Source organism: Heterodontus francisci, chromosome 2 (assembly GCF_036365525.1).
Source record: "Heterodontus francisci isolate sHetFra1 chromosome 2, sHetFra1.hap1, whole genome shotgun sequence".
Classification (NCBI taxonomy): Eukaryota; Metazoa; Chordata; class Chondrichthyes; order Heterodontiformes; family Heterodontidae; genus Heterodontus; species Heterodontus francisci.
Genome location: NC_090372.1, coordinates 39,373,276 through 39,399,890, shown reverse-complemented (window position 1 = coordinate 39,399,890; position 26,615 = coordinate 39,373,276). Strand labels below are relative to the sequence as shown.

The 26,615-nt window shown below is 44.6% G+C and overlaps 1 long non-coding RNA gene across 1 annotated transcript; it reads right to left on the bottom strand.

Moving 5' to 3' along the window:
* Nucleotides 1–5: 5 nt before the first annotated feature.
* On the bottom strand, nt 6–26,121 carry LOC137383846 (uncharacterized). The gene is made up of 4 exons (XR_010977477.1): nt 26,050–26,121; nt 18,916–19,064; nt 14,835–14,903; nt 6–694 (listed from the first exon to the last, which is right to left on the bottom strand). It is a non-coding gene; the product is annotated as an uncharacterized lncRNA (long non-coding RNA).
* Between the last annotated feature and the right edge of the window lie 494 nt (nt 26,122–26,615).

Genomic DNA, 26,615 nt, shown 5'->3' with positions numbered 1-26,615 from the left:
TTTTTGACTTGTGTACAAAGTTAGTTTTTATTTTATCATGGGGAACTGGGGCAAGTAATTGTTCCATAGACAATCCTCAATACAAGTTCTATAAAATAAGAACTTAACTTACAGAAGTATACATACTGCATCTCCAATAAAATTTTCCCCTCTTACAAGATTAAAACTATGGCCTTGCTCTGAAGACATTTAAATACAAAAGGAAGATCAAATTAAAGTCAGATAAAAACTAAACTGCTGAACAGTGAAAGATACAGCACATGCAAGTGTGTGGAAACGTAAAGCTAAGGAAGAGAGGCTAAAATATTTTCCAACTCATTTAACTGGACTCTAGCTGGTGAGAAATGAGACATGCCTAACAACCATAATAATAACGAATTAACTGGGTAATTTATTCACAGCTCAACAGATTCAAATGTACACTTTCAAACATTTAAAAAAGCTAGTAGCGTACTATAAAGTAACATAAAACTTAAGTCTTAAAACTCAGATCTATAGGTTGAAAGATGTTCAATTTACATTGGCATACAAGACTGATTCTACATAATCCCCACTGGTTTACAAAGAAATACATTCTCATTTGTGCTGGTGTTAAACAATCCCATTTCTCAATTCACTGAAACATGGAAGCAGTGCCTTCTTAACACTCCTTTGCTGGTTTCTTTGAACCAGGACAGTTTCATCACGAAATCAACTGAAAAATAAAATATTTATAAAGTCACTTAGGACAGCATCTAAAAAGCTCATTTATAATTTTCCTGTTCTAGCTGAATGTGCATTCCTACAACAGCTGATGCTAATTTCAAGTTCTAATAAACCAAACCCAAGCTTATACTTTCCTATCTCATTCCCTGCTTTGCATACCTAAAACTTGGATGTTAAGAAGTCTCAAGTCAGATCTATAGCTTATAGATTGGAATGTTCAAGTTGCACTGAGCTACAGATCAGTTCTGTTCTACAGAACTCCCACTCGTTAACCTAATGACAATTTCAACCACAACTGCTGGTCAGATTTTCATTCAATCCCCTTCATTATGAACTATAAAAACAATCCACTCAAGTTCGAGTTTAGACATAATATATAATTTAATATCACTATAATTTTCTAAAATAGTTAAAGGTACAGGGATTTGAGAGAGGTGGGGGGGGGGGGGGGCAGGAGGCAAGTACTAGACCACTAAGCCACACATTGAGGAAAACTGTTCGAAGCCACATTAAAGAGATATCACTGAGCTCTTGGATTCATTGACTAATATAACTAATCACTATTTACCCTCTCATGTCTTTGCAAGATCTTCAATACATAGCATACAAACTAGGAGTAGGCCCCTTGAGCCTGCTCCGTTACTCAACATAATCTGATTGTAGCCACATTCCTGCCAACCCCCAATAACCTTTCCCCCCCTTGCTCGTCAAGAACCTACCTCTGCCTTAAAAATATTCAAAGACTGCTTCCACCACCTTTTGAGGAAGAGAATTCCAAAGACTCGCAACCCTCAAAAAAAATTCCAAGTTCTAGATTCTCCCACGAGAGGAAACATCCTTTCCACATCCACCCTGTCAAGACCCCTCAAGATCTTGTATGTTTCAATCAAGTTGCCCTTTACTCTTCTAAACTCCAGCAGATACAAGCCTAGCCTGTCCAACCTTTCATCAGACAGCCCACCCATTCCAGGTATTAGTCTAGTAAACCTTCTCTGAACTGCTTCCAATGTATTTACATACTTCCTTAAATAAGGATAGCAATACTGTACACTGTACTCCAGATGTGGTATAACTGATGCATAACCTCCTTACCTTTGTATTCAATTCCCCTCGCATTAAACAATAACATTCTATTAGCTTTCCTAATTAGGTGCTGTACCTGCATACTAACCTTTTGCAATTCATGCACAGGGACCTCCAGATCCCTCTCCAATCTCTCACCATTTAGATAATGTTTTTTTTATTCTTCCTGCCAAAATGGACAAATTCACACTTTCCAACATTATACAGTTCATTTTAGCCCTATCTAAAGGCTAACAGTTAGTTTAGTGTATGTTACCTGGGCCCACTGCCCTCCCCCAGCCACACCTGCTCTTTGTTTTCTCAATGAAATTGATCCGGATGAAACTGACGAGCACAGCTGCCGATACTTCAATCTCCGATCCTGCTGTCTTCACAGTCCAGAGTGTCTGCAGCCACGGCATGCGGTAAGTCCATTGAGGTGAAGAAGGAGCTGCGGGACCCGAGAGAAGTCCTGAGAAAAGGTGCCCCGAACACCCAAAAAATCCACGAACGGCCCCCCCGGCCGCAACTTCAAAGCGCCCGCGGGAGATGGCTTGGAGAGCATCTGCAGCGCACTGTCGGCAATGCTGCATGCCTTTATTTAAACCACTGCAAAAAAAAAACCCTTAGCAAATGTAATCACCTCTAAGTCTGCCAAATGATGCTTCACCTCCCGAAGGACGTGGATGAGCTTTCCGGACGTCGATGGTGGGCACTGAGGAAATGGCTTATTACCTGCACCAGCTTCCCCCCCCCTCCCACCACCACCCCCTCACAACCCCGTCCCAGCCCGCCCCCCCCCCCGCACCATCTTCACCCCGCACCCCCTTCCCCTGCACCCCCCCCCCACCTCCTCCCTCAACCTTCCCCCTTGCATCCCCTCCTCCCACCGGCACCATCCTACACCTGTGTAGGGGCCCCAACAACCCCACTGCCTTGTGGGCGTCTCGGGAGAGACCAAGGGAGTAAACCCTAACAGAAAATCCGGAGCGGAACCCCGTAGGCGGTCACGTGTCACCTTTGGCATGTTTCCGGCAGTTCCTGCAGCCATACTGGTGCCAAACGTCGTGTCCTGCACTCCTTTGGACCTCACCAGAAAGGCCGAGAGGGGGGTTTTGACGACTGGGCAACTCTCAACCTCCATAAATTTGCCCAGGCATGCGCCATGGAGGTCACTCCATAGTTGCCTCACAGCGACTAAAACAACACGGAAGGCAGCAGTTACGGGTTATAAGTCCAGATAAATTGGCGTAGAAACTGGGCGCCACGGGTTGCCTTTGTCGATGGGAGAGGTCATTGCACCTCACTGGACAGCTACCGCCCGCCTCAAACCGGGCAGCCCCCGGTCAATAAGGTTCTGTCCCGCCACAGTCTGCCTGCTTCAATGGGTGCTTGGAGCTCAGGGTCATTGCCCAAAAGGTGGACTGATACACCGCACCAAACAACATGAAAAAAGGAAAGAAGGTACCAGCCCTTCGCTTTGCAAGCTGGAACGTCAGAACTATGTGTCCTGGCCTGTCGGAAGACCTTACACAAATCAACGATTCTCGGAAGACCGCCATCATTAACAACAAGCTCAGTAGATTCAATGTGGACATTGCAGCACTTCAGGAGACTCGCCTCCCCGCGAGTGGCTCTCTAGCAGAGCAAGACTACACCTTCTTCTGGCAGGGCAGGGATCCTGAAGAACCAAGACAGCATGGAGTGGGCTTCGCCATCAGAAACTCCTTGCTCAGCATGATAGAGCCTCCCTCAAATGGCTCGGAACGCATACTGTCCATCCGACTGCTCACCACCTCTGGTCCAGTACACCTACTCAGCATCTATGCTCCAACACTCTGCTCCCCACCTGAAGCTAAAGACCAGTTCTATGAACAACTCCATATCATTAGCAGCATCCCCAACACCGAACACCTATTCCTGCTGGGGGACTTTAATGCCAGGGTTGGGGCCGACCATGACTCATGGCCCTCCTGCCTTGGGCGCTATGGCGTTGGAAGGATGAATGAGAACGGGCAGAAACTGCTTGAGTTGTGTACCGATCATAACCTCTGCATCACCAACTCGTTCTTTCACACTAAACCCTGTCACCAGGTTTCATGGAGGCACCCAAGATCGCGTCGTTGGCACCAGCTAGACCTCATTGTCACAAGGCGAGCCGCCTTAAACAGTGTTCAAATCACACGCAGCTTCCACAGTGCGGACTGCGACACCGACCACTCCCTGGTGTGCAGCAAGGTTAGACTCAGACCAAAGAAGTTGCATCATTCCAAGCAGAAGGGCCACCCGCTCATCAACATGAGCAGAATTTCTCACCCACAGCTGTTACAAAAATTTCTAAATTCACTTGTAACAGCCCTTCAAAACACTCCCACAGGGGATGCTGAGACCAAGTGGGCCCACATCAGAGACGCCATCTATGAGTCAGCTTTGACCACCTACGGCAAACGTGCGAAGAGAAATGCAGACTGGTTTCAATCTCATAATGAAGAGCTGGAACCCGTCATAGCCGCTAAGCGCATTGCACTGTTGAACTACAAGAAAGCCCCCAGCGATTTAACATCCGCAGCACTTAAAGCAGCCAGAAGTACTGCACAAAGAACAGCTAGGCGTTGCGCAAACGACTACTGGCAACACCTATGCAGTCATATTCAGCTGGCCTCAGACACCGGAAACATCAGAGGAATGTATGATGGCATGAAGAGAGCTCTTGGGCCAACCATCAAGAAGATCGCCCCCCTCAAATCTAAATCGGGGGACATAATCACTGACCAACGCAAACAGATGGACCGCTGGGTTGAGCACTACCTAGAACTGTACTCCAGGGAGAATGCTGTCACTGAGACTGCCCTCAATGCAGCCCAGCCTCTACCAGTCACGGATGAGCTGGACATACAGCCAACCAAATCGGAACTCAGTGATGCCATTGATTCTCTAGCCAGCGGAAAAGCCCCTGGGAAGGACAGCATTACCCCTGAAATAATCAAGAGTGCCAAGCCTGCTATACTCTCAGCACTACATGAACTACTATGCCTGTGCTGGGACGAGGGAGCAGTACCCCAGGACATGCGCGATGCCAATATCATCACCCTCTATAAAAACAAAGGTGACCGCGGTGACTGCAACAACTACCGTGGAATCTCCCTGCTCAGCATAGTGGGGAAAGTCTTTGCTCGAGTCGCTCTGAACAGGCTCCAGAAGCTGGCCGAGCGCGTCTACCCTGAGGCACAGTGTGGCTTTCGTGCAGAGAGATCGACCATTGACATGCTGTTCTCCCTTCGTCAGATACAGGAGAAATGCCGTGAACAACAGATGCCCCTCTACATTGCTTTCATTGATCTCACCAAAGCCTTTGACCTCGTCAGCAGACGTGGTCTCTTCAGACTACTAGAAAAGATCGGATGTCCACCAAAGCTACTAAGTATCATCACCTCATTCCATGACAATATGAAAGGCACAATTCAACATGGTGGCTCCTCAGCAGAGCCCTTTCCTATCCTGAGTGGTGTGAAACAGGGCTGTGTTCTCGCACCCACACTTTTTGGGATTTTCTTCTCCCTGCTGCTTTCACATGCGTTCAAATCCTCTGAAGAAGGAATTTTCCTCCACACAAGATCAGGGGGCAGGTTGTTCAACCTTGCCCGTCTAAGAGCGAAGTCCAAAGTACGGAAAGTCCTCATCAGAGAACTCCTCTTTGCTGACGATGCTGCTTTAACATCTCACACTGAAGAGTGCCTGCAGAGTCTCATCGACAGGTTTGCGTCTGCCTGCAATGAATTTGGCCTAACCATCAGCCTCAAGAAAACGAACATCATGGGGCAGGACGTCAGAAATGCTCCATCCATCAATATTGGCGACCACGCTCTGGAAGTGGTTCAAGAGTTCACCTACCTAGGCTCAACTATCACCAGTAACCTGTCTCTAGATGCAGAAATCAACAAGCGCATGGGTAAGGCTTCCACTGCTATGTCCAGACTGGCCAAGAGAGTGTGGGAAAATGGCGCACTGACACGGAACACAAAAGTCCGAGTGTATCAGGCATGTGTCCTCAGTACCTTGCTCTACGGCAGCGAGGCCTGGACAACGTATGCCAGCCAAGAGCGACGTCTCAATTCATTCCATCTTCGCTGCCTTCGGAGAATACTTGGCATCAGGTGGCAGGACTATATCTCCAACACAGAAGTCCTTGAAGCGGCCAACACCCCCAGCTTATACACACTACTGAGTCAGCGGCGCTTGAGATGGCTTGGCCATGTGAGCCGCATGGAAGCTGGCAGGATCCCCAAAGACACATTGTACAGCGAGCTCGCCACTGGTATCAGACCCACCGGCCGTCCATGTCTCCGCTATAAAGACGTCTGCAAACGCGACATGAAATCGTGTGACATTGATCACAAGTCGTGGGAGTCAGTTGCCAGCATTCGCCAGAGCTGGCGGGCAGCCATAAAGACAGGGCTAAATTGTGGCGAGTCGAAGAGACTTAGTAGTTGGCAGGAAAAAAGACAGAGGCGCAAGGGGAGAGCCAACTGTGCAACAGCCCCAACAAACAAATTTCTCTGCAGCACCTGTGGAAGAGCCTGTCACTCCAGAATTGGCCTTTATAGCCACTCCAGGCGCTGCTTCACAAACCACTGACCACCTCCAGGCGCGTATAGATAGAGAGTTGGGCAGAGAAATGGCAGATGGAGTTCAATCAGGGCAAATGCAAGGTGATGCATTTTGGAAGATCCAATTCAAGAGTGAACTATACAGTAAATGGAAAAGTCCTGGGGAAAATTGATGTCCAGAGAGATTTGGGTGTTCAGGTCCACTGTTCCCTGAAGGTGGCAACGCAGGTAAATAGAGTGGTCAAGAAGGCATACGGCATGCTTTCCTTCATCGGACGGGGCATTGAGTACAAGAGTTGGCAGGTCATGTTACAGTTGTATAGGACTTTGGTTCGGCCACATTTGGAATACTGCGTACAGTTCTGGTCGCCACATTATCAAAAGGATGTGGATGCTTTGGAGAGGGTGCAGAGGAGGTTCACCAGGATGTTGCCTGGTATGGAGGGCGCTAGCTATGAAGAGAGGTTGAGTAGATTAGGATTATTTTCATTAGAAAGACGGAGGTTGAGGGGGGACCTGATTGAGGTGTACAAAATCATGAGAGGTATAGACAGGGTGGACAGCAAGAGGCTTTTTCCCAGAGTGGGGGTTTCAATTACTAGAGGACACGAGTTCAAAGTGAAAGGGGAAATGTTTAGGGGGGATATGCGTGGAAAGTTCTTTACGCAGAGGGTGGTGGGCACCTGGAACGCGTTGCCAGCGGAGGTGGTAGACACGGGCACGATGGAGTCTTTTAAGATGTATCTAGACAGATACATGAATGGGCAGGAAGAAAAGAGATACAGAACCTTAGAAAATAGGCGACATGTTTAGAGAGAGGATCTGGATCGGCGCAGGCTTGGAGGGCCGAAGGGCCTGTTCCTGTGCTGTAATTATCTTTGTTCTTTGTATCCATTGTCTCTTGAGATAAGGAGGCCCAAAAGAAAGAAAGAAAGAACTCCATTTACCAAATCTTTGCCCACTCTCAATCTATCTACATCCCTTTGTAGTCTCATATCCTCTTCACAACTTACTTTCTTACCTATCTTTGTGTCATTAGCAAATTTAACAACCATACCCTCAGTCCCTTCATCGAAGTCATTTAGAAACTGTAAAAAGTTGAGGTCCCAGCACTGATCCCTGCGGCACACAACTCGTTACATCTTGCCAACCAGAAAACTACCCATTTAAGCCTACTCAGTTTCCTGTTAGCTAGCCAATCTTCTATCCATGCCAATATGTTACCCCTACACCAAGAGCTTTTATTTTCCACAATAGCATTTGATGTGGCACATTATCAAATGCCCTCTGGAAAAGTTCAGTACATCCACCTGTCCCCCTTCATCCATAGCACATTACTTCTTCAAAGAGCTCCAACAAATTGGTCAAACTTTACTTCCCTTTCACAAAATCATGTCGACTCTGCCTGATTATCTTGAATTTTGAGGTGCGCTGCTAGAACTCCTTTAATAGCAGCTTCTAACATTTTCCTTAAGACAGATGTTAAGCCAACTGGCCTGTAGTTTCCTGCTTTCTGTCTCCCTCCCTTTTTGAATAAAGGAATTACATTGGCTATTTTCCAATCTAATGGAACCTTCCCTGAATCTAGGGAATTTTGGAAAATTAAAACCAGCGCCTCAACTATCCCACTAGCCACTTCTTTTAGGACCCGGGTACTTGTCAGCCCGCAGATTCAACAATTTGCTCAGTACCACAGTCCTGGTGATTGTAATTTTCCTGTTCCTCCTTCCCTTCCATTTCCTGATTTACAGCTATTTCTGGGATGTTATTTGTATCCTCAATAGTGAAGACCGATGCAAAATATCTGTTCAATTCATCTGCCATCTCCTTATTTATTCCCAGACCCACTTTCAATTGGATCAACACTCACTTTAACTTAGTTTTTAAAACTACACATAGAAACTGTTCCTATCGGTTTTCATATTTCTAACTAGCTTTCTCTCATACTCTAATTCTTCCCTCATTAGCATTTTAGTCATTCCTTGCTGTCTTTTACATTCTGTCCAGTCTTCTGACTTGCCACCCATCTTGCGCAATTATATGCTTCTTCTTTAAGCAAGTTACTATTTTTAACATTTTTAGTTAACCACGGATGGTGGGTCCTCTCCTTGGAATTTTTCTTTCTCGTTGGAATTCTGTGTATTCTGAAATATCCCTTTAAATGTATGCCACTGCATCTCTGTTGACCTATCCCTTAACCCAACTTGTCAGTTCACTTTAGCTAGCTCTGCTTTCATGGCCTCATCATTGCCCTTATTTAAGTTTAAAATACTCGTCTTAGACCCACTCTTCTCTCCCTCAAACTGAATGTAAAATTCAATAATTATGATCACTGCTGCCAAGGGACGCCTTCACTATGAGGTCATAACCAATTTATCCTTGCACTGAATGCAACTCCAGTTTTCCCAATTCTCTAACTATATGCTCTCATTGAGATCCAGTCAGGGGAATCAACATGGACACAAAAGCAAAACACTGTGGATGCTGGAAATACTCAGCAGCTCTGGTAGCATCTGTGGAGAGAGAAGCAGAGTGAGGGAATGAGCTGAACAAGGGTTAGAAAACTTAAGCAATAACAAATTGCATTTATATCACCTGTAATATAGTAAAACATCCCAAGCGCATAAGGAGATAGTAGAACAGGTAACCAAAAGCTTGGTCAAAGCTAGGTTTTAAGGAGAGAGGGGTGCAGATGTTTAGGGACAGAATTCCAGTGATTAAAATAGGGAATATGCAAGAGGCCAGAATTGGAAGGGTGGAGAGATCTCACAGTAGGGTTCAGGGAGGAGGGGTGATTAGACATGTTGGTGAGGCTACAATTAGATGATTCCATTAGATGATTTCAAGGATTAGGGGACTCTAGCTAATGATGAGACTTGGAAAAACTGGTGCTGCATTCAGGAGAAAATATAAGCTTAAGTGAGTAGGAGAAATCCCTATGTAAGGGGACAGAGATTATTTTCATCAGGTAAATCAACACAAGGTAGATGTGGTTGTTCACACTTTTTCCAACAGTCACTGCCTTGTCTGCTTTGAGAATTGCTATCGACACAGCTTTAACAGAACCTATGAATCACAGGTTTGGAAAAGACCAGTGTGATCTGAATGGGTGCTCCCAAACTTCAAAAATTGAATTATCACCAAAAATATCTATCCACCACAGCAATCTATTCCCCATATTTGCCATCCTTGGTGACCCAAGGCATCTTGTTGACTTTCTCTACAAGTCCTTTCTACATTTTAACAGTGCTATAAAACTGCAAACAAATTCAAACTTTACTGAAGGAAGCAGGGCAACAACAAAAAAATCCAAAGTCATTTTGAGAAGTGAAACCCAGCTAAAATTTTATCCAAAAAATGGTATGCACATCCAACGAGCAGGTGGTGAAGGAATGGCATTTACTCAACCTGCCAGATGAAAACTGGCAAAGGGACTGTTTTCAGAATGAGGAATTTAAAATCAGATGAATATTCAAGTTGACTCGGAACAAACTACGAGTTGCCAAACGCATGATCAGACTTTCTAGGCCCTTTTCACAATTCTCAACACAAGATATAGACCAAATGCTACAACTTAGCCGTAAAACAAGAAAACAGTCCCATTATGTGGAAGTAACATAGGGTAGCTAGGATATTAACTCCACGATGTCCTGACAAATCTTTTCACTTGGCATTACAGGATGAGAAGGCAAATCTAAGGCAACCTTCTCAAGCTAAGATAGCAGATGAAATGAAGCTCAAGCGTAGGCAAAAATTTTGTTTATTCTGCTGATCCAGTATCTTTAGAATTTGAGTGATGCTCAGAGCAAAGAGGACTGGGAACATTGTTTTTTTTCTAGTTGATAGAATACTACTAGAAATGACTAGGTTCCTTAGCTCGGTTCTTATAAGCTGGATACAAGAAAATGGAGGCAAGGTATAAGGGAACCTTTCTTGCCAGGTGATGGAAAAACTGCAGATTTTTACTATCCCGATGGTTCAGGTCCTGTAATAGAACACTAGAAGCCTTTTGTTTGGAAAGGTAACTGGAAACAGTGATTCATTCATTGAGGTTAATGAGTTATTTCAGATGTGGTCACTCCATTTCATAGCTGAACCATGCCCCTCCTGAGGATGTCTGCTGCCACATTCTACACTGGAGATGGTGTTAAGCAGATGGTTTATAAGGATTCTTGGACACCAATGCCATAGTTGCACCTTACTTACTGATGAGCTTACTACTGCAATACTGTCTATCCAAACTTCTATTCTTAAGAAAAGTGTAGCTGGCCAGACTGCACTCAAGGGGGTTTCTGAATCATGAAAAGCCAAATTTGGTTCTTACTGTGATACCCAATTTGTTTTTGGCTTCATTTTATGTTTGAACTTAGCTAGAGAAGGCTTGCTTAACTCTAGTAAGAAAGCCCCCTCAAACTCTTATGCTTGCCTTTAAAACCCGACTGAGCCCGAATGCTGGACCCGGAAGTCCAGTCCATACCGACCCGGCCCAAACCAGACACACTGTCGGGTAGCAGGCCTTTACCAATGTACTGATGTAAAGGCCTGCTACCCAACCCGACCCAAACGAGATCCAACGACATGTGTCGGGTTTGGGCGGGGCATGTCAGGCTTCTGGCTCCGGCATTCGGACTGAGATTGGGTTTCCTTTGGACACCTTTACTTGCCTTCTCAAAAGCATGCAACTCCAACCTTACCTGCAAGATGCAGCTCCCGCTCTCTTGACCCTATTCCATTAAACTGCTGACCTCCATCTTAGTTAACATTAATAGTTCCCTGTCCTCAGGTACTGTTCCACTCACCAGATATATCACCCCCCTCGAGCCCTCTGTCCTTGCAAATTACCATCCCATCACCAACCTCCCTTTCCTCTCCAAAGTCTTTGAATGTATTGTCAATTCTCAAATCCAAGCCCACCTTTCCCAGAACTCCATGTTTGAGCCCCTCTAATCAGTTTTCTGCCCATCATAACAACAGTTCTAAAAGTCACAAATCACATCCAATGTGACTGTGACCATGGCAAACTACCCTTCTTGGCCTGACTGAAGCCTTTAACACAGCTGACCACATAATCCTCCTTTAACACCTCTCCTGGTTCCATTCCTATCTTTCCAGCCCTAGCCACAGAATCACATACAATGGTTTCTCTTCCTGCTCCTGAACCATTAGCCCTGGAGTTCCTCCAAGGTTCTATCCATAGCCCCCTCCTACTTCTCATCTGCAAAGCACAATGTCAGATTCCACACATACACTGACAAAATCCAGCTCCAACTCACCAGCACCTCTCTCGACCCCTACACTACCTTAGATTTGTAGTGCTGCCTGTTCAACCTCCAATATTAAATGAGCGGAAATTTCATCCAATTAAATATTAGGAAGAGCAAAGTCACTGACTCCAACTCCTAATCACTGAGGTTAGACAGTTTGCAGCCTCAGTGTCCTTTTTGACAGAGCTGAACTTCCAACCCTATATCCTCTCCATCACCAATACCACCTACTTTCACCTCTAACACCACACTTCTCCACCCTTCCCTCAGCTTATCTGCTGCTGAAACGCTAATCCATACCTTGACCATTCCAATGCTATCCTGGCTGTTAACTCACCTTGCAGCCCTTGTAAACGAGCTCATGAAACTTCTGCTGCCCATATCCTAACTCGCACCAAGTCCCATTCACCCAGCCCCCTTATTCTCGCTTATCTACATGGGCAACTGGTCCAGCAGAGCCTCAATTAAAATTCACAATCTTGTTGCAAATCCTTCCTTGGCTTCATCTCTCCCCATCTCTAACCTCCTCCAGCCCTATAATCCTTCAAGATCTCTGCACCATTTCTGACTTCTCACGCATCCTCAATTTTAATCACTTCACCATTGGCAGTCATGCCTTCAGCTGCCTAAGCTGTAAGCAATGGAATTCCCTCCCTAAACCTCTCTGCCTCTCCCTCTTCCTTTAAGGCACTGCTTAAAACTTCTCTTTGTCTAAGCTTTTGCTTACCTGTTCGAATATCTCTGCGACTCTGTCAAATTGTCTGCGAAAACACTCCTGTGAAGTGCCTTAGTACATTTTACTATTAGCAGCAACCCCAGGAACAACAAACACTACCAAGACTGACTCCTGCTTCAAACTATACATCCTGAAATGTTTTGGTAGTAGCAAGACTGCTTTGAGGTGCAAGAAAATAGATCCCATAGAAGGTGAATCCAAAAGTAGCAGAGACTGATGAGAAAGCCCATGTTTCTTGTAAACTCAAGACCTGTTGAATGGTTATTCAAGTTCGAAAGCTACAAAAGGTCACTAAAACCTTCTACCAGAAACACACTGACAAAGCTGAATCTCAAGTAATGGCTGTGGAACTCTCAAAAGTATACATTCTTCTTCCACAGATAGCTGTGTAACAAGGACATTATCTCAAACCATGACAATTTGAAGGTTCCTTGGTATTCAAGAAAGGTCTTGGATAAGTCAGATTGCTACCGTTCTTTTGGAGACAAGCATCAAGTGCAAAAATTTGACCTGCTCAAACAGTTCTTTCCCTACATCTTAGAGAACCAATAATTGGCATGCATTTTATGCATTGTGCTGAAAAAAAAATACTTTTGAATCTGGGAAAACCACTGTAAAATAATGAGTGCAACTGCCCAAACGTCAGTCATACCCAAACATCCAATGACAGATCCCTGAAAACCATTCCCTACTTGTAACTTTTCTAGTCTTCGATGGACAATGGCATAAAACTGATATAGCGATGCTATATTTGAGCAAAGTCCTGCTTTCTTTCAGCCTTTTCAATCAGACTGCAACTCTGCTTCCTATCACCGGAGGTTTGGGTTTGTCCATCGCTCGGAGCAGCCCCGGTGCCGTCTCCAGGCTCTGGTCCCTGGCGTAGCGGAGAGGCTTCCCGCACTGACACTACCATCAGCACTGGGGAGCCGGCACTGGACGACCTGCAGACAGCCAGTAGTCGGGCTACACCAACAGCAGCAGTCGCCAGGACCCGCGGAGAGGCCTACCCACACCGGTCGGGACACAGCGTGGGGCTGCAGTCGGAGATTAGCCCGGTGCTGCACACCCAGGGACATCGCAGAGGCGCGAGGTGGGTGTGTGGGCCCGAGGACTGGTTACAGGCCTGGGATCGGCAGGGCCCCGATTTGGAGATTCCCGGAGTCAGCGACTCACATCGACATCAGCATTGACAGCAGCTTCTTCCTAGAGGTAATTCCCAATTTCTGTCTTTCTTTTAAGCCAGAAGTAATGCGAGGGGTGGAAATGGCAGTCAGTGGGGTAGTATGCTCCTCCTGTGAAATGTGGGAGATCAGGGAGAAGTCAAATGTCCCTGACGACTATATTTGCAGGAAATGTGTCCAGCTGCAGCTCCTTTCAGATCGCATGGATTGGTTGGAGCGGCAGTTGGACTCACTGAGGAGCATACAGGAGTCAGAAAGTATCACAGATAGGAGTTTCAGGGAGCTGGTCACATCACAGGTTCAGCCAGATAGAGGGGTGACCGTCAGGAGGGGCAGGCAGGTGGTGCAGGAGTCCCCTGTGACTATTCCCCCAAGTAAGCGGTTTTGGATACTGTTGGCGGGGGGGGGGGGGGGTGGAGAATGGCCTCTCAGGGTAAAGCAGCAGCAGCAGCCAGGTCAATGGCACCACGACTGGCTCTGTTGTACAGCAGGGAAGGTCAAAGTGTAGGCGAGTGGTAGTGATAGGGGACTCTATAGGCAGGGGCACAGATAGGCATTTCTGTGGCCGCGAGCGAAAATCCAGGATGATGTGTTGTCTCCCTGGTGCCAGGGTCAAGAATATTCCTGATTGCTAGTGAAAATAAGTCAATACAGGGAGTTCAATAATATATAAATTATCAAATAAATTTACATTTTTTAAATGTAGACTAATTTTCTTAGATTATCAAGCTGAGCTAGCAAAGAACTCTCCTTTGCAAAGTACCAAACTGGCCGATGCCCATCGCATATTAGACTGCCATGTAAGAATATCCTCAACTGAGCACACAGCATTTTACTGAACACTATCCAAAAAGGTAGAGCAAGCTGACTCCAAATGGGTATTGGAGAAATTATGTAGATGCTTATAAACGTCATGCTCAATTTCACATTAGGCAATCCAGATTTAAATACTATTGTAATTCTGAATGGGACTGCGGATACTTGCATTCAGTCATACAAGAATTAAACACACCCAATGAACTGAAACTAAAAAGTTAAACTTCAATTTTCTGTTCACATTTTAAAATGGGTACTGTAAAATGCCCTTAAATATTGAAATTTACCCCAAATCCCATTATAGAACTGTTCCTAGCCTTCAGTCTGAAAGTAGGCAATATGATTTTACCCTATTAGTTTCAATTACAACTTTTTACTTTCCTCATGGGACTTTGCTATAATTAATATCATTCAATTTATAAATCAAAGAGTAAATACCAGATTAAGAGTACTGAACACATACCTCTTTCACAGTGTTCTTGACAAAATCTTTTTTGTCAGAGAGGTCATAATCTGGATAGCTGGCAAATACCTAAATAAGAAAAGAGAAACTCACTTAAGAACAGTATAGCTGAAAGTTGAGTATTGAAAACAAAGTCATGCCCTTATTTTAAGCAGAATTTCATAACTTGAGGGATAAGAGTGCCATTCAACATATTCACATTAACTGGATATGCAGTTAATTAGAAAGTAAAAAAGAGTCTACACACATACACAACTAGCAATCTAATGAAAGAGCATGGAACTCAATACTCTTTTGTGTGATCATCACCCCCGACCACATCAATCCATTGTATCAATCATCAGTTTTCCCCTAGTATTTCGGCAAATGGACATACACTAGAATGCGCAGATGTATAACTATACATGTATACAACTATACATGACACAGGAAGCAAACAGTATATATACAAGAACTGACAATACTTCCATTTAGGGTCACTTCCCTTGTAACTAACCTGCATTGTAAAATGCATAATACAAAAGAATTATAGAGTCACTGGCAAGCGATTGAAGTTTGCTCAGAGTGCTCCTTAAAATCTTTTAGATGTGTGCACCATCCCATATCAGGGAACCCATACAAACAATAAGAAATGGACTACTTTCTTAAGCTTATTTGTAAGGTCTTGTGGAAGACTTCACTGACAAGCTGTAATTACCAGTTGCCAAAAATGTAAGCCTAGTCTTTGACCACTTGTTTTTTCAATCTAGGGATTTGTTTCCTATGCGGAAAACAATTACATACCATCAAACCTCCCTTCAGAAATTTAAAGCTGTTTCGGCAAGCACAACTTCAGCCCAGCTAGTTTTTACTGACCTCTGTGCTGTTTCGGGGTCACATTAATAGAATTGTTGATGTTACTCATTTGAATACTTTAAAATGAAGTTGTGAATTTGCATCAATAGCTGCAATAACTACGACTGCTGATAAGCATGAAATTCTAAATGTTCTTTTATAATTTTACAGAACCCTTTAATCAACTCAGAAGCTTTATTAATTCACCTATGCTCATATGTACTAGATCACAAAATAAATCCTTCACAAAACATGGCTCATTTGCACAACAGATGCAGTTCTTAAATAAATATTTGTGAAAACCTTTTAAAGAATGAAAATGTGCATTTCTGAAATTGCTCAAAATGGAAACAAATTTAAGTTCATGACGCACTCAACATGTCAACTGTAGAAAACCATATTTTGCAGGTTCCTTTGCATGCATCCTATTTCAGAATGATTTTTTAAAATCATAGATTTTGAAAAAGAATTGGACAATACAAGAACTGAAATACAATGAAAATGACTGCATTGGTTTAAGGACAAGCATGCAGATTTGAAAGAATAGTCAGTATGGGTGGAGTTCAATATATGCTGAATATTCCTTCATGTAAAAACTCATTTTCTTAAACAAAATCAAGTTAATTTAGCAGAGGACTCTCGGTTGTACTAACACAAAATAGGTTGACACCCATCACAAATACAATATAAAAATATCTTCAAAAATCAGAATACTCATTCTCACAAAAACTATACAATGGAATGCCCATTACTGCCATGTCAGGATTTTCCTCGGACAAAGCCTGCAGGAGTCATCACCTCTTTGCACAACTTTTTTCACTGTGTTTCATGTCTTCTAGCTAACTAAACCTGCAAATGTTGGATTCATTATTTGTATTCCACTCGTCACAGTTCTTACATTTAAGGTATTGCAGATCAAAATTTGGGTGCTCACAATTATCTACCATTGCCACTAGGCCAGATTTTGTGGTCAACGGCGAAGTAACCGTGCTTGCCGCTGACCTCAATGCAAGTTACCCACAAAAGATTTAGTGAGCTTCGTGCCGTGGATTCCATTTTCCTGACATTAATTTCATTCTGGCGTCAGCTCAAAGGGATCTTTGGCGTCCAGCACTCGAGATGTTGTCAAGCAGGCTAAGTGGTAAATCGCATTTAAGAAAACGAATTCTCAAAGACAGCAAATCAAGAAGTTAAAAGCACTGATTATCTTTCACTTTTTAATCATTTTACAGTGAAATAAAGATTGGGACATATGGGATTAAGGTAGAAGCTGAAATATGAAACAAAAGAATTTTAAAAAGAGATGGAATTTTTTTTTAAATGGAGAAATAGGACATTCCACAAATAAAATTAGCTTTTCGGGACCAGACAGGTCAGGCTGTTCAGCAGTAATTATGAACTTAGTATGGCATTAAAAACTAATTTACATCTCATTCAACAATGCATAACTTTTTCCAAGGGTTTTTACTTTAAGACTAACAGAATAGAAGTGGAAGTTCATGTCAATTCAAGTTATTTCTAAGATTTCCATCTGTGGGGACTTCAACAGCACACCCTGTGGAGCAGCAGGGACTCACCGACAGCAACTTCTGGATTTCCACATTTAACTGCGCATATGCAGATACTGGAAGTTGCTGTCAGTTTCATCATTATTAAAATTCAGGCGATTATCCACCATAGTGAGCCCCGGCCGGTTTTACACACTTTCAAAGAGAGATTATTTAACAAAGAACAGTACAGCACAGCACAGGAACAGGCCATTCGGCCCTCCAAGCCTGTGCCAATCTGGATGCCTGCCTAAACTAAAACCTTCTGCACTTCCGGGAACCGTATTCCTCTATTCCCATCCTATTCATGTATTTGTCAAGATGCCTCTTAAACGTCATTATCGTATCTGCTTCCAACATCTCCCCCGCAGCAAGTTCCAAGCACTCACCACCCTCTGTGTAAAGAACTCGCCTTGCACATCCCCTCTAAACTTTGCCCCTCTCACCTGAAACCTATGTCCCCGAGTAACTGACTCTTCCACACTGGGAAAAAGCTTCTGACTATCCACTCTGTCCATGCTGCTCATAACTTTGTAAATCTCTATCACGTCATCCCTCCATCTGCATCGTTCCAGTGAAAACAATCCGAGTTTATCCAACCTCTCCTCATAGCTAATGTCCTCCAGACCAGGCAACATCCTGGTAAACCTCTTCTGTACCCTCTCCAAAGCCTCCACGTCCTTCTGGTAGTGTGGCGACCAGAATTGCACGCAATATTCTAAGTGTGGCCTAACTAAAGTTCTGTACAGCTGCAGCATGACTTGCCAATTTTTATACTCTATGCCCCGACTGATGAAGGCAAGCATGCCGTATGCCTTCTTGACTACCTTATCCACCTGCGTTGCCACTTTCAGTGACCTGTGGACCTGTACGCCCAGATCTCTCTGCCTGTCAATACTCCTAAGGGTTCTGCCATTTACTGTATACTTCCCACCTGCATTAGATCTTCCAAAATGTATTACCTCACATTTGTCCGGATTAAACTCCATCTGCCATTTCTCCGCCCAAGTCTCCAACCGATCTACATCCTTCTGTATCCTCCAACAATCCTCATCACTGTCCGCAACTCCACCAATCTTTGCGTCGTCTGCAGACTTACTAATCAGACCAGCTACATTTTCCTCCAAATCATTTATATATACTACAAACAGCAAAGGTCCCAGCACGGATCCCTGCAGAACACCACTAGTCACATCCCTCCATTCAGAAAAGCACCCTTCCACTGCTACCCTCTGTCTTCTGTGACTGAGCCAGTTCTGTATCCACCTTGCCAGCTCACCTCTGATCCCGTGTGACTTCACCTTTTGTACCAGTCTGCCATGAGGGACCTTGTCAAAGGCTTTACTGAAGTCCATGTAGATAACATCCATTGCCCTTCCTTCATCAATCATCTTCGTCACTTCCTCAAAAAACTCAATCAAATTAGTGAGACACGACCTCCCCTTCACAAAACCATGCTGCCTCTCGCTAATAAGTTCGTTCGTTTCCAAATGGGAGTAAATTCTGTCCCGAAGAATCCTCTCTAATAATTTCCCTACCACTGATGTAAGGCTCACCGGCCTAAATAGACTAAAAGCCCAAGCTGTCTTTTCTTCAGTACCGAGGTGAAGTTTTCTAGTATAATACAAAGAACTTCTGTTTTGTTTAAACTTTATTGGAATCTGAGGCACCTATGTAATAAAACATTAAGAACAATTCACCTTTTTGCAGATTTGTTTCATTGTGACTTCTTCCAAGTTTGCATCAACCAACAATTTCATGACTGTTTCCTTCAATTCCTCATCTGTAGGTGGCTTTTTAAGTTTCTTAATCAGAGGCTCATCATCGGAACTATCTTCAGATTCACTTTCTGGGAAACAATGACAAGATGTTTCTAACAAAACAGATCTCTGAATGCAATTATACGCTTCATTTTAGAGTATTTTTGTTAAACTGCTCAACATCTCTGATGTACTGTTGATTTTCAAAAACCTACCTGCCATCATTGTGTAATTTAACCTGGTATCAAACTCAAGTTGACTTTTTGGGCAGGTCAGGGTCAGGATTGATGGGGGAGTCGTGATGGAAAAGGTATAGGAGTTCCTATCTCATCAACTTGCACAATAGGTTGCACTGTTAAAGTGTAGGTTCAGCCAAACCTAGTATTAAATTGACTAAAGTACAAACTATTGTGTAAAAAAGTTAATATGCACACAAACATTAGCCATAGATATGGATTCTCTACCATGTGGATTCTATAAAAAGGAAGAGTGCAGAGAAGAACAATCTCAATTACTATGTTGGGAATTTTTTATCTTTTATGTATTTGTTTCCTGTCTCCATTCGAATATCCTCAAACATTCACCAGCCGAGATGCACAAACTCTCCTCCTGCGCATTATCTGAATAGCAAAATGAGATTTGCAACGCCACTGTGTAGCTAACCACTGAAAATTTCAGGTCAATCAGCAATGGACATCTGACCCGGTCTCTCTGCACCCTGTGGCTAAGATCTTTAGGCAACCACAGGCTCTAATGTGTTCCTTTCCAGCCTATGCTAACCAGAGAAAGATCAGTCACTCATAGGTATCAAGTTGTAACAGCATATTAGTTAAATTTTAAAATAAAGAATGCACAGACTTGGTTTTCAATTTCAATATATAATGGTGCTGAAGAGTGTAAAACATCTGAAATTGTTCCCGACCAGCTGGTAACAAGTGTGATTTCTCCATTACTCAACACCAGTGACACTTTGCAGCATTCTAACAGTTCATACACTTTTGATTTTAAGTTTTAAACAGTCTTTTTATCTCATAGCAAGATTTCTATTTTGCTACAATGTAGCTGTCGCATGCTCCATTTTCAGTAGAGTTTACAAGAACTTATATTTATATAGTGCCTTTACTGTAACAAAACATCCCAAGGTCTTCACAGGAGCATTATAAAACAAAATGACACCGTACACAAAGAGATATGTCAGATGGCCAAAAGCTTGGTCAAAGAGGTAGGTTTTAAGGAATGTCTTAAAAAGAGCGAGGTATAGGCACAGAGAGATATAGGGAGGGAATTCCAGAGATTAGGCAACTGAAGGCATAGCCATCATTTGTACAGCGATTAAAATCGGGATGCACAAGTGAACAGAATTAGATGAGCACAGATATCTGAGGGTTGTGGGGCTGAAGGAGATTCGAGAAAAGGATGGGGTAAGGCCATGGAGGAATCTGAAAACAAGAATTTTAAAATCAAGACGCTGCTTGATCAGGAGCCAATGTCAGTCAGGTAGCCAAGTGGTCATAGGACTTTTTTTTTTATTCATTCATGGGATGTGGGCGCCGCTGGCTAGGCCAGCATTTATTGCCCAACCCAAATTACCCTCGAGAAGGTGGTGGTGAGCTACCTTCTTGAACTGCAACAGTTCATGGGAGGTAGGTACACCCACAGTGCTGTTAGGAAGGGAGTTTCAGGATTTTGACCCAGCGAGTGAAGGAACGGCGATATAGTTCCAAGTCAGGATGGTGTGCGACTTGGAGGGGAACTTGCAGGTGGTGGTCTTCCCATGCATCTGCTGCCCTTGTCCTTCTAGTTGGTAGAGGCCACGGGTTTGGAAGATGCTGTCCAAGGAGCCTTGGTGCATTGCTGCAGTGCATCTTGTAAATGGTACACACTGCTGCCACTGTGCGTTGGTGGTGGAGGAAGTGCATGTTGAAGGTGCTGGATGGGTGCCAATCAAACGGGCTGCTTTGTCCTGGATGGTGTCAAGCTTAAGTGTGTTGGAGCTGCACCCATCCAGGCAAGTCAGGAGCGTGATGGAGTACTCTCCACTTGTGCTTTGTAGATGGTGGACAGGCTTTGGGGAGTCAGGAAGCGAGTTACTCGCTGCAGGATTCCTAGCCACTGACCTGCTCTTGTACCCACAGTACTTATATGGCTACTCCAGTTCAGTTTCTGGTCAATAGTAACCCCTAGGATGTTGATAGTGGGGGATTCAGCGATTATGCTGCCATTGAATGTCAAGGGGAGATGGTTAGATTCTCTCTTGTCGGAGATGCTCATTGCCGGGCACTTGTGTGGCACGAATGTTACTTGCCACTTAATAGCCCAAGCCTGGATATTGTCCAGGTCTTGCTGAATTTCTACACAAACTGCTTCAGTATCTGAGGAGTCGTGAATGGTGCTGAACATTGTGCAATCATCAGCGAACTTCCTCACTTTTGACCTTATGATTGAAGGAAGGTCATTGATGAAGCAGCTGAAGATGGTTGGGCCTAGGACACTACCCTAAGGAACTCCTGCAGTGATGTCCTGGAGCTGAGATGATTGACCTCCAACAACCACAACCATTTTCCTTTGCACTAAGTATGACTCCAACTAGCAGAGAGTTTTCCCCGATTCCCATTGACTACAGTTTTGCTAGGGCTCCTTGATGCCATACTCTGTCAAATGCTGCCATGATGTCAAGGGCAGTCACTCTCACCTCACCTCTTGAGTTTAGCTCTTTTGTCCATGTTTGAACCAAGGCTGTAATGAGGCCAGGAGCTGAGTGGCCCTGACGGAAACCAAACTTAGCGTCACTGAGCAGGTTATTGCTCAGGAAGTGCCACTTGATAGCACTGCTGATGACACCTTCCATCACTTTACTGATGATTGAGAGTAGACTGATAGGGTGGTAATTGTCTCGGTTGGACTTGTCCTGCATTTTGTATACAGAACATACCCGGGCAATTTTCCACATTGCGGGTAAATGCCAGTGTTGTAGCTGTACTGGAACAGCTTGACAAGTTCTGGAGCACAGGTCTTCAGTACTATTGCTGGAATATTGTCAGGGCCTATAGCCTTTGCAGTATCCAGTGCCTTCAGTTGTTTCTTGAATCGTAGTGGCTGAAGTCTGGCATCTGTGATGGTGGGGTCTTCAGGAAGCGGCCGAGATGGATCATCAACTCGGCACTTCTGGCTGAAGACTGTTGCAAATGCTTCAACCTCATCTTTTGCACCGATGTGCTGGGCTCCATCATTGAGGATGGGGATATCTGTGGAGCCACCTCCTCCAGTTAGTTGTTTAATTGTCCACTACCATTCTCGGCTGGATGTGGCAGGACTGCAGAGTTTAAATCTGATCCACTGGTTATGGGATCGCTTAGCTCTGTCTATCGCATGCTGCTTACACAGTTTGGCACGCAATTAGTCCTGAGTTGTAGCTTCACCAGGTTGACACCTCATTTTGAGGTATGCCTGGGCAGTTCCTGGCATGCCCTCCTGCACTCTTCAATGAGCCAGGGTTGGTCTCCTGGCTTGTTGGTAATGGTAGAGTGGGGAATATGCCAGGCCATGAGGTTACAGATTGTGGTCGAGTACAATTCTGCTGCTGCTGATGGCCCACAGCGCCTCATAGAATCCCAGTTTTGCATTGCTAGATCTGTCTGAAATCTATCCCATTTAGCACGGTGAAAGTGCCACACAACACGATGGAGGATATCCTCAATGTGAAGGCGGGACCTTGTCTCCAGGAGGACTGTGTGATGGTTACTCCTACCAGTACTGTCATGGACAAATGCATCTGTGACAGGCAGATTGGTGAGGGCGAGGTCAAGTAGGTTTTTCCCTCTTGTTGGTTCCTTCACCAACTGCCGCATACCCAGTCTAGCAGCTATGTCCTTTAGGACTCGGCCAGCTCAGTCAGTAATGGTGCTACAGAGCCACTCGATGATGGACATTGAAGTCCCCCACCCAGAGTACATTCTGCGCCCTTGCCACTCTAAGTGCTGCCTCCAAGTGGTGATCAACATGGAGGAGTACTGATACATCAGCTGAGGCAGGGCATAGGTGGTAAACAGCAGGAGGTTTCCCTGCCCACGTTTGACCTGATGCCATGAGACTTCATGGGGTCCGAAGTCAATGTTGAGGACTCCCAGGGCAACTCCCTCCCGAATGTATACCACTGTGTTGCCACTGCTGCTGTGTCTGTCCTGCCGGAGGGACAGGACATACTAGGGGATGGTGATGGCAGGGTCTGGGACATTGTCTGTGAAGTATGATTCCGCGAGTATGACTATGTCAGGATGTTGCTCGACTAATCTGCAGGACAGCTCTCCCAACTTTGGCACAAGCCCCCAGATGTTAGTAAGGAGGACTTTGCAGGGTCGACAGGGCTGTGTTTGCTGTTGTCGTTTCCGGTGCCTAGGTCGATGCCAGGTAGTCTGCCTGGTTTCATTCCATTTTATTGACTTCATAGCAGTTAAATACAACTGAGTGGCTTGATAGGCCATTTCAGAGGGCATTCAAGATTCAACCACATTGCTGTGGGTCTGGAATCACATGTCAGCCAGACCAGGTAAGGACATTAGTGAACCAGATGGGTTTTTACAACAGTCGATAATGGTCTCATGGCCATTAGACTAGCTTTTAATTCCAGATATATTAACAGAATTCAAATTCCACCTTCAGCTGTGGTGGGATTCAGACCCATATCCCCAGAGAAATACCCTGGGTCTCTAGGTTACTAGCCCAGCGACAATACCACTTTGCCACCACCTCCCCTTAATGTGAGTTAGGACACAGGCAGCAGAGTTTTGGATAGCCTCAAGTTTACGCAGCGTAGAACTCGGGAGGTCAGTCAGGCGTGTGGTGAAATGGTCAAGTCTAGAGGTAACAAAGGCATGAATGAGGGTTTCAACAGATGAACTGAAGCAGGGGCAAGGTCAGGCAATGTTATGGAGGTGGAAATAGGTGGTCTTTGTGATGGCTCAAATATGTGGTCAGATGCTCAACTCAAGGTCAAATGTGACACCAAGGTTGCAAACAGACAATTGCACAGGGATAGAGTCAGTAGCTAGGGAATGGAGTTTGGAACAGGTATTGAAAGCAATGACTTCAGCCTTCCCATTATTTAACTGGGAGGAAATTTCTGAACAAACAGTACTGGATGTCAGACTAGCAGTCCGATAATTCAACAGTGGAGGAGTCAAGAGAAGTGGTGGCTAGGTAGAGCTGAGTGTTGTCAATGTAAATGTGAAAAGTAACACTGTGCTTCTGGATGTTGCCACAACATGTTGGGGACCATGAAATGTTAACCCTGCGGAAGCAAGAAAAGAAGCTATTGCAAATGATACTCTGGCTACAATCAAATAGAGAAGAATGGAAGCAGACAAGAGTAGTCACACCCAGCTGATGACAATGGAGACACTTTAAAGGCTGTAGACAGGTTGAGAAGGCAGAGTTTACCTTTATCACAGTCACAAAGGATCTCATGTGACTTTGATAAGAGCTGTTTTGATATTGTGGCAGGGGCAGAAACCTGATTGAAGGGATTCAAACATGGAGTTCCGGTAAAGATGGGCACGGATTGGGCAGACAACACGTTCCAAGGACTTGAGAGGAAAGGAAGGTTGGAGATGGAGTAGTAGTTTGGAAGGATGGTGGGGTCAAGGGTTTTTTTTTTGAGGAGAAAAATGAGGATGGCAGATTTAAAGGAGAGAGGGACAACACCTGAAGAGAGACAACAGTTAACAATATCCAATATCAGCTAAGATGGGGACCAGGAGGGGGAAGTTGGGAGGCCAGCAGTTTAGTTGAGGGAACAGTAGATGGGTCTCATGGAAAAGACGAGCTTCGAAAGGGCATGAAGGGAGATAGGAAAAAAACTATACAAAGATTTGCGTTCAGCGCTAGGGCAGCAGAGAATTTGAGGAAGGCTGGCCCTGTCTCTCACGGAAGGCAGGGATGCAGCTGAGGTAGCTGATCAGGCGATCCTAGTGATAAAGAAATCCATGAGCTCTCTGGGAGCAGAGGGGTTTACGATAACGCTTGCAGTACAGAAAAGAATCCATGGGTTATCTCTGCATTTCAGGATGATCCTGTTCAAACAGACAAGAGCAGGACTCGATAGTGAATGACTAACCAGTTGTCTGCCAGATCCTTTCAAGTCTATGTCCCATGGACTTAAGAAAGTAGAGATGGGGGCCATACCAGGAGTGAATGGTCAGGATGAAAGGGGCGAATGGCTTTACTGGGGACTAGGGCATCAAAGGTGGAGGTGAGGATGCAGCTGAGGTATAGAAATGTTGTGTCAAATGGAGGGGACAAAGGCTGGACAGTTGGGATTTTGATTGTAAATTAATTAAGGTAGTTTTTTTCCAGGGTGGATACAGAAGGAGGTAGTATTGGGGCATGGAAGGTGGATGGGAGTGGAGAGTGAAACAAGTAAGATCAGAGATGATCTTATCGTGATTGATATGATAGATAGTAACAAAGAATGTAATCACAAGCATTACAACATTTGAGAAATTATTGATTAAATCATGCTATAAAAAGGAGAATACTATTCATTTGCCAGATCACAATTTTTAAACGCTATAAAGGGGAAACAGACGAGATACAAAAAATCTTACAAGGGCACTTGTTTCCCACAAGTGGGTTGACCAGATCACTCAAGTGACAAATATGCAAATAACACCACCCCATATGTCAACTGATGGGTCTAACTTTTGACTTACAGTGAGTCTTACTGGAAAGTTGCGTTTATACTGTCAGTGAGGCACCCGGTCATTGATGTGTACTCAGAAAATTTACACAATCTGTTTCTACCATATTGTACAACGTACTGATGAGATCAGTGAAGTTTTTTTTCAGTGCCATTTATTCTCAATTTATGGAATAGTTCCTTGAAACATCCTTGCCTACAGCATAATGTACATACAATGACATCTTAGTTCTCGACCATTTCACTCTTTAAATAGGAAAACTCCATGAAAATGCTTTATAGCATCCTTCTCCTACACTAATCCTTCCAAAAAATGTATATTTTTCCCCCTACATCATTTTAGTCTGTGCGTAAAACGATATTTAAAAAGGTTTACTTACTCACGGCTAGCCTCCCAATCGAAGCCACCTTTTTAACGCCACTTCCCAGGTCTAGGGAACAAAATTACATTAACGGGAACTGGGTGGTGCAGCAAATTAAAATACTGTCCTTTTAATTAAGAGATTTGGCTCAAATTCCAGCCAGCCAAAAGGGGGAAAATATTATCTCCCGTTGGCTGCAGGCATACCGGGTAGTCTCGATTCAGTTCTTAGTGGAAGCACTGCTCATTGCTAAAATCGGGGCAAGAGAGCGAGAGGAAAACAGGGAGGCGGGGCGAGAGAGAGGGGGCGAGAGAGAGAGAGAGGGGCGAGAGAGAGAGAGAGGGGGCGAGAGAGAGAGAGAGAGGGGGCGAGAGAGAGAGAGAGGGGGCGAGAGAGAGAGAGGGGCGAGAGAGAGAGAGAGGGGGCGAGAGAGAGAGAGAGGGGGCGAGAGAGAGAGAGAGGGGCGAGAGAGAGAGAGAGGGAGAGAGAGAGAGGGGGCGAGAGAGAGAGAGAGGGGGCGAGAGAGAGAGAGAGAGGGAGGGTGCGAGAGAGAGAGAGAGAGGGGGCGAGAGAGAGAGAGAGAG